Raw genomic sequence first — 8721 nt, forward strand, 5'->3', positions numbered from 1 at the left:
AAAACTTAAATCCAATCGACCGCCACAATTTAGTGGTCAGATTCTTTACCTTGATTCTGATTGAATCAATTTAAATTCCATTAATCTCAAATTAATTCGTACTCCTAAATAAAATGGTATGCATCCATTTAAGAAGTTTTAAAATTTATCAATGAAAATTTCATTTTATATTTAATTCATGTTCAACTATTAGTAGATCGTGCAATTCTAAGATATTTTCTGGAGTTGTCTAAATTACATCTTTGGGTAAATATATGAATCTATAAGAACAACGATCTCTCTCTTCTTTCTTGATCGAAACCTTACTTGTAATACAAAACGTATTTAGCTAAGTAAACTGTTGTGGTAGTGCGCAGAAATCGGGACGTAGATTCGGCCGTTCTTAAAAGCAGCTAAATTAGACGTAATATTTTGTTATATATCAATTTTATGCTATAGCATTTTGTTTTTTTTTATGAAAGTTGTGATATGCATTCATCTAGTTGGTTTGTATAAACTAAGAAGTACTTAACTCGTTAGAATTTTTGTATGTTTTATATATACTCTCGAAACAGAGTTTCATTACTCTCCAGAAGAAATAGGTTTTTAAAGAAGTATTATTTTGGCAATTTCTCAGACTGTTGATCGGTAAAAGATCTATTTAACTTTAAATTTTCAGAAAAAAAAAACTGCTGATCTGCCACTGCAACCAACCAATCAACGAGTGTTTCAATTTGATAGAGTAATAACTTTACTCGTTAGAGTTTCTTATATATAAAATAAACAACTTGTTACTTACTAACTGAAAGTATCTCATCCTTATAGACAATCTAGCTTTTCTCGTGAATGCTTTTAATATTTCTATCAATTATCACTTCTTATCACATCAGTTTCATACTAGTTAGACTTGAATTAAACTCCTCGCTCGTTACTTTTGATGACTAATTTAATACTAGTTGAATTTATATGCTTCTGGTAACTAACTTGCATAAAATTATATTTAAAGAAGAATTTATATTCAGTTATTTGGTTACAACGTTTCATTATATAAAATATATAACAAGGCAAGATACATTCAATGAAATGTATGAATGTATCTCTGTATATGTATCAATGAATGTATCTTGCCTTTTTATATATTTTATATAATAAAACGTTGTAACAAATAACAAATAACTGAATACAAATTCTTTTTAAATATAATTTTGTGCAAATTTAATTATTTCATCAGTGCAATATCTACAATAATTGTAATTTTTTTAATAAATTATTAACATTACTTACTGCTTTTGTTGTTTAAGCAAAAGTCAGAATCTTTATCGTCTGTTTTTGTTATTATTTTAATGTACTTATATATATCTCCTTCTCCTCTTACTATTCTAAGATTTAGTAACTATAAAGAGAAAAGAAATTGTAATTTTAGCAAAAATAAATACTGATTTTCTACATTTTTTTAATACATTTGTTTTTTAATTTCTGTTTTTTTACACTATTTCATAATATTTTCATCTTATGTTTTATTTTTTTAATTACCTTTAAAAATATTAAAGTGCACTCAAAATGTCATTAACATTTTTGTGACATCTACTACACATAAAACGCAAAAACAACCACAACAACTACATTAGTAACAGCACAGGCAACAGCAGCAAACAAAACAATACTAACAACAACATCAGCTGCTTTCAATTCGTCATTGAAAACAGCTGGTGTACCGGTAAAAATTTGTTATTTCTTTAGCATATTTATGTTTTGTTTTTGTTGCTTCTATTGTCCGTCGCGTCACTAGTAGCGGCGAGCTAAGCATACCAGCCAGCAGCATGCTTTGTTGTTTTGTACAATAATTACTGCTCTTATGCTTTTCCGTGGTTCGAAGTTAATATGTAACAAGCAAACGTATATTTCTATCATTTTAAATATGTTTTATATATTTGCAGAATTCAAAAAAAAACCAAGCTTGATTTTTATTGCTTTTCTTTTTCCCCTGAATTGATTAAATTATATTGAACTTTTCATACTTATAAGCTTATTGACGACAAGAAACACTATTACTGCAGCAACACACACGCAGACACATATACAACTACAAAAGTAAATAAGCACTTACACGACGAGTATGTGAAAGCTACGTCAGTCAAAAAGCAACCAGCTATATCAAAAGGAAAAAAAACAACTAACAAAACGAAAGAAAAAACAACTATTAATAAAAGCAAAAGCAAAAAATAATGTCGTCGTAGAATTGTCTATTTTCAATATTACGTATATAAAATATATAAATACATTGATTAACTGTAAAATGTTAAATTTCACAAAAATGCTATTAATTATTTTTAGTTAATTGTACTTATAGTGGAATGAGCTGTACGAATACATATACAATTATTATATATATAATTTAGGTAATGCTGTTTAGGATCTTGTATAGGAGACATAACAATGGATCTCGAATTATTTTCTTGGAGTCGTCAACAAATGAACTACCCCTTGTATGCAAATAAACATGTAGAACCTATATATAAACCTATAAATCTATTTTCAACCATTCACCGAGAAGTGCTTTTTTGAGTACAACACTCCAGTATTATTTAGTGCTGATCTTGATATTGTCAAATACCGATACTCATATCAAAAAGTATCGGTTTTGTACGGGTTTGCATTTTAATATCCTGGAGAGACGAGGCTACTTTGCGGTCGAAGTTAAGTGAACTATAAAGAATCTTGTTGATACCATTACGCACCAAGATCCACAAGAGCAACCATTTGTTATTATCACCACCTTAACCAACACAATTTTTAAATGACCATTTTTGTCAGGGTGATTTGATTATTTTTTTGTTTATAGATATCGTCGGATCGACGATATCTGGCAATTGGTAGCGTTAGCGCAACAGTTCCTTAACTCTGTAGGGTGTTTTTTTTATTTCTGTGAATGTTTCTGTGATGTTTGTTTTCGATAGTAAAGCTCAATTATTGTTTCTCTTTTACTACGACGTGGATTTCGTGCATGATTTGCATAAGGAATTATTTGAAAATAATTTCTGTTGTACGAATACGAGTACGCGTAATTTTACCGTACATTGTCTATAAAGTTTTGTTGTAACATTGAAAAAATATTGTAAATTTTTTGCATTGCTATTTACTGTTATTCACGATTTAAAAAATTTTTGTTGCATTTATCATATTGAGTGGTGCTCGTGTCGGTTTATCATAATCAAACGTAAATTAAATAAAAAAATTTAACATGAATCGGACTAGAAGAAAAATTGAACGCCCAAAGAATCCCTACTCAACCGCTAATATATTTTCGAGATGGAGTTTCTGGTGGATGAGAAAAATATTTCATAAGGGTTTGCAAGGACCACTTGAAGAGGAAGACTTATATCAGCACCGTAAAGACTTAGATAGTGAACGAGTAACTACAAAGTTTTCGTAAAAACAAGACGGTGCAATAATCCGTTCGCGTAGTTTAACTGCTGTGTATTTTATTTTAGAAGATTTAGTGTTTCCAGCAGAGATCGTAGGCAAACGTATTCGTGCCAAATTTGATGGCACCCAAATTATAAAGGTGCATTTGGATAAGAATCTACAACGGACCATGAGCACAAAGTGTGTAAATAACACTTATTCATAAAATCTTTTTTTTGCGCTTGTGTTTTTTGCTGTTTAAAATTAGTGGTCCAATGTTTCGTTTACGCTTCATTGCTCAAACTGAATTGTAGCTTATTCATATATTGGTAACATTCATCAAATTTAATGAGTGTAGCAATTAACTTGCAGCAATTAATTCAATATGTCTTAATAATAATAATTCATTAAACAGAATAATATAACAATTTTGCATGATTTGCATAAGGATAAGGAATTATTTGAAAATAATTTCTGTTGTACGAATACGAGAACGAGTACGCATAATTACCGTACATTGTCTATAAAGTTTTGTTGTAACATTGAAAAAATATTGTAAATTTTTTGCATTGCTATTTACTGTTATTCACGATTTAAAAAATTTTTGTTGCATTCACCATATTGAGTGGTGCTCGTGTCGGTTATCTTCATTTCTTGAACTTCGAATTTATTACTACATTTTTGGTTTATCATAACCAAACGTAACTGTAAATAAAGAAATTTAACATGAATCGGACTAGAAGAAAAATTGAACGCCCAAAGAATCCCTACTCAACCGGTAATATATTTTCGAGATGGAGTTTCTGGTGGATGAGAAAAATATTTCATAAGGGTTTGCAAGGACCACTTGAAGAGGAAGAGTTATATCAGCACCGTAAAGACTTAGATAGTGAACGAGTAACTACAAAGTTTTCGTAAAAACAAGACGGTGCAATAATCCGTTCGCGTAGTTTAACTGCTGTGTATTTTATTTTAGAAGATTTAGTGTTTCCAGCAGAGATCGTAGGCAAACGTATTCGTGCCAAATTTGATGGCACCCAAATTATAAAGGTGCATTTGGATAAGAATCTACAAACGACCATTGAGCACAAAGTAAGTGTTAAATAACACTTATTTCATTAAATCTTTTTTTGCACTTGTGTTTTTTGCTGTTTAAAATTAGTGGTCCAATGTTTCGTTTACGCTTCATTGCTCAAACTGAATTGTAGCTTATTCATATATTGGTAACATTCATCAAATTTAATGAGTGTAGCAATTAACTTGCAGCAATTAATTCAATATGTCTTAATAATAATAATTCATTAAACAGAATAATATAACAATTTTGCATGATTTGCATAAGGATAAGGAATTATTTGAAAATAATTTCTGTTGTACGAATACGAGAACGAGTACGCATAAATTTACCGTACATGTCCTATAAAGTTTGTTGTAACATTAAAAAATATTGTAATTTTTGCATTGCTATTTACTGTTAATTCGACGATTTAAAAAATTTTTGTTGCATTTACCATATTGAGAGGTGCTCGTGTCGGTTAAATTTAATATTGTATAAAAAAATATTCACTTGATCAAATTTGACACTCAATTTAACATAAAATTCACACATTTTCTTTATGGATTTGTTTTATTGATTTAAATTTCATAATAATAAATAATCTAATAAGGGCCCTCGTAAAGTTGTTCTAAGGGTGTCGGAACGCGATCGATGCGTAGGAATACATACTTGCTCTCTGACAGCTCGCTGGGTACTAAGACTGGTTGTTGACCGTGTCGCAGTCCAGGTTGAGTTCGTACATTACCTAAGTTTCTGCACAGTAACTTTACGAAGTCTGTTTCGCTTGGTTTGATTTTGACTTCTGTCAGCAACTGTACCGGGACTCTGAGAGGGTTGCCGTACTACAACAACAATGGGCTTGGCTGCTTCAGTTGACACTGTGTCTTGAAGTCCACTTAAAGCATGCTACCGAATATCATCAATTTTTTGCTGAAATAAAATATGCCGAGCAATGACTCGTGAAGCGTGATGACATTTTAAATAGCAAATATTCTCAATCGGATTTTGGTCTTGATCAAGGTGAAGCTTTATTACGTGGTATGCAGGATTTACGTGAAGAATTGAATGCTTTTAGTGAAACTGTTGCTAATTTGACCCATCGGGCTCAAACAATTGTTCCAATATATAAAAGACGACAACCGGTAAATAATCAATGCTCTGTACAAGCAATATGTGCTTATAAGCAGCAAGGTCAACTACAAATTGAAAAGGGAGAAACTTGTATCTTGCTCGATAACTCTAGTTGAGTTAAATGGAGAATTCGTAATTCAATAGGACAAGAGGGTTCAATTCCTAGTGCTTGCTTATTAATGCCTCCTCCTGACCAAGAGGCAATTGATGCTGCTGAACGACTTAAACGGTTATTCGATCGTTTTGTGAGCTTATGGCAAAAAAAACATTTACGTCTACGTCAAAATATGATTTTTGCTACAATTCGTGTTGTCAAAGGATGGGACTTTGACCAATTTCTTGCAATGGGTCCAGAACAGCGTACAGCGATACGGCATGCACTCAATGATGACGCAGATAAACTTTTAAGTGAGGGTGATCCAAATGATCCACAATTAAGACGTTTACGCCGTGAAATGGATGAAGTAAATCGTTTATTTGACGAATTTGAAAAACGCGCTAGAGCTGAAGGTAAATTAATTTAATTAAATTAGTTTATTTTTATTTTTTTCGTAGGCGGGGTATATTCACCAATTATAAAAACATTTTATCAAATAACTGTCATACGAACTTAATTTCAATTAAATTTAAGTGTAAATTTTTTACTTGATGTTAGATTGAATACATAAATTTGTTTAGTACGAAAATAGTATTCTCTTCAATAGTGTCTTATTAAAACTATTTCTGTATCGTTTGTGATGAAGAAATTATTTGCCAGCCGTAGAACTCGTGGTACTAAATAAATAATTTTAGCTTAAATTTAATTTTACAGATTTAAAACGTATTCAAATATTTTATTATACTTTTTAGAGGAAAGCAAACAAGTTAGCCGAATCTTCACAGAAGAATGCATTGCAATCAAAGGAAAACTTGAGGACATATTAATCTCAATTCTCGCTTTGGAAATTTACTTTGCTTCATTTCAAGAAGCGCCAAACGAAAATGGATGTGTGTATGCGAGAGTTGTCTGACTACGAGAGAAGGAACAGAGAAAGAGAAAGGGCGAAAAACAATATATTCGCTAATAAATTAATTTATAAAAAATTTGTAATTTATATTACAAATTTTTTTTTAAACAATTATAATAAACTAAATATATATAAGCTTATAATATATATTTGCCCCTTAACAAATATATAACAAAAAATATTTTATGCAAATAAATTTTGCGCGGCAGTTTTTTGCACTTGTCATTTTACTCTTATTCGTATGTGAATTTGATCAAAAATCACTTGCTCTGCTCTCTCACTGCAAGCAAACGGTTCAGTTTCTGTTATTCCTTCTTTCTCTATTTAACAACTTTTTTATATAGTTTTTCGATTTTCGTTTTTGCTGTTGTTTGTTTGCACAGAATAGAACATAAATATTTTAGGCGGCCACCGTCTTGGAAGTCAAGTTATTTGTTTTTGAGGCCGTGCACTACACACTACACACATATGGTGTGTTTGTTAGTTTGTTTAATTTGTTGTGCAAGCGATGTTTGCAAATTTTCTTTTTATCTTCCCTTTCTGTTAGCAGAAGTAGCCAATTTCCTCAAAGAATTACTATTTTGAATCTTAAATTATTATTTGTTAATTTCAGAGCTACCTCAAACAAAATAAATCAAAACTTATATGCTTTGTTAACTAAAAGCCTGCAGTAAATTATTGAAATCCAATGCATTTAAAAATGTACGCATGTACATGTAAATGAACTGCATGTAAAACAAAATTTTTGAACGTGCAGCCAAAAATTGCGACATCAGAAGCACATTAGCCTATACGATATCTAGATATACTATAAAATATTATTATATATTTACATAGCTTCCTTAGCAAAAAAAAAAAAAAATTGATTTTAGAATGACTTTAAAAACTTTATCTAAAGTACATACATATATATTTGATGCATGAATCAAACCTTTTTAGTGGTTCATTGAATTCTTTTTTTATAATAAAATTATTTGCGAATTAATTTAAGGATTAAGTTTGCAGAAAAAAAGATTTTTTTTTTCTTAATAAATTAATAATAGTAAATAATTACACAAATTTACCGGCTAAAAAATTCTTTTATGAGTTCATTTAATTTTTATTTCGACGAAATTCATCGGAATACTCTAGAAATTCATTTAAATCAGTGTCAAAAATGTCTTTAAAATAATTATTTTCTATATATGAAAGTTATTTTCTATGTAAATTGCTATAATTTTTAATTTTATTAAATTATTACATTAGTTTTGCTGATATAATTAATATATAATATATTTTTGAGTTAATTGAATTTTATTAAGTAAAAATTCATTTTCCTGCTTTGCGGGTTTTACTATTTACGTATATTAATAAACTGCAATTAAAAATGATTTAATTCATAAAATTGTAAAAAAATTTAAAAAAAATTATTTAAATAATTTAAATAATTTAAATAATTTAAATAATTTAAATAATTTATATTTATACATGTTATATAAAATTTAAATATTTAAAAAAACTAATAAGCCGAAAAATATATCAATTAAAGTGCATTTCCACAATCCACATTCATTGTGCAGTTTTATAAACTGTAAAACTTCTGCATAACATTTTATTTGTTATTCGAAAGAGAAGGAACGCATATAAATCATACAGTTACTATACTAAACAATTGGTGAGAAGAGCATTGTGGATTGTATTGCATACAAGTCTGCTAATACAATCCAAACAAACTGATTTATATACACGACTTCTCAGTGTTTCAGTTTTATTACGTTTACAGCGTTTGAACAATACGGTCGCGATCTGTAGTGTACGGAAAAATTTTCAGCGAAAATTGAAAATTGTGTGTGAATATTTAAAAATAAATAGTTAAAACATAAATAAATTTGAGTTTATTTAACAATAATTATTGTTTTTATATTCCAAAATAAAATTAAAATTTTGTGATTTTATTATATATAACAATTTGCCGCTAATAAAACTTGCAGCTGACAAACTCTTTTTTCGGTATGTTCAGTGTATAAAACTGCTAGAAACGTACAGAAAATAACAAAATTCATACAATTAAAGTTTGTTTCTATAACATTCGAACATTAAAAGTAATATTTGGAGTATAAATATACAAGTTTAATTTGTTTATTAATAAATAAAAATTAATAT

This window comes from Teleopsis dalmanni, chromosome 1, assembly GCF_002237135.1.
Source record: "Teleopsis dalmanni isolate 2A chromosome 1, ASM223713v2, whole genome shotgun sequence".
Lineage (NCBI taxonomy): Eukaryota > Metazoa > Arthropoda > Insecta > Diptera > Diopsidae > Teleopsis > Teleopsis dalmanni.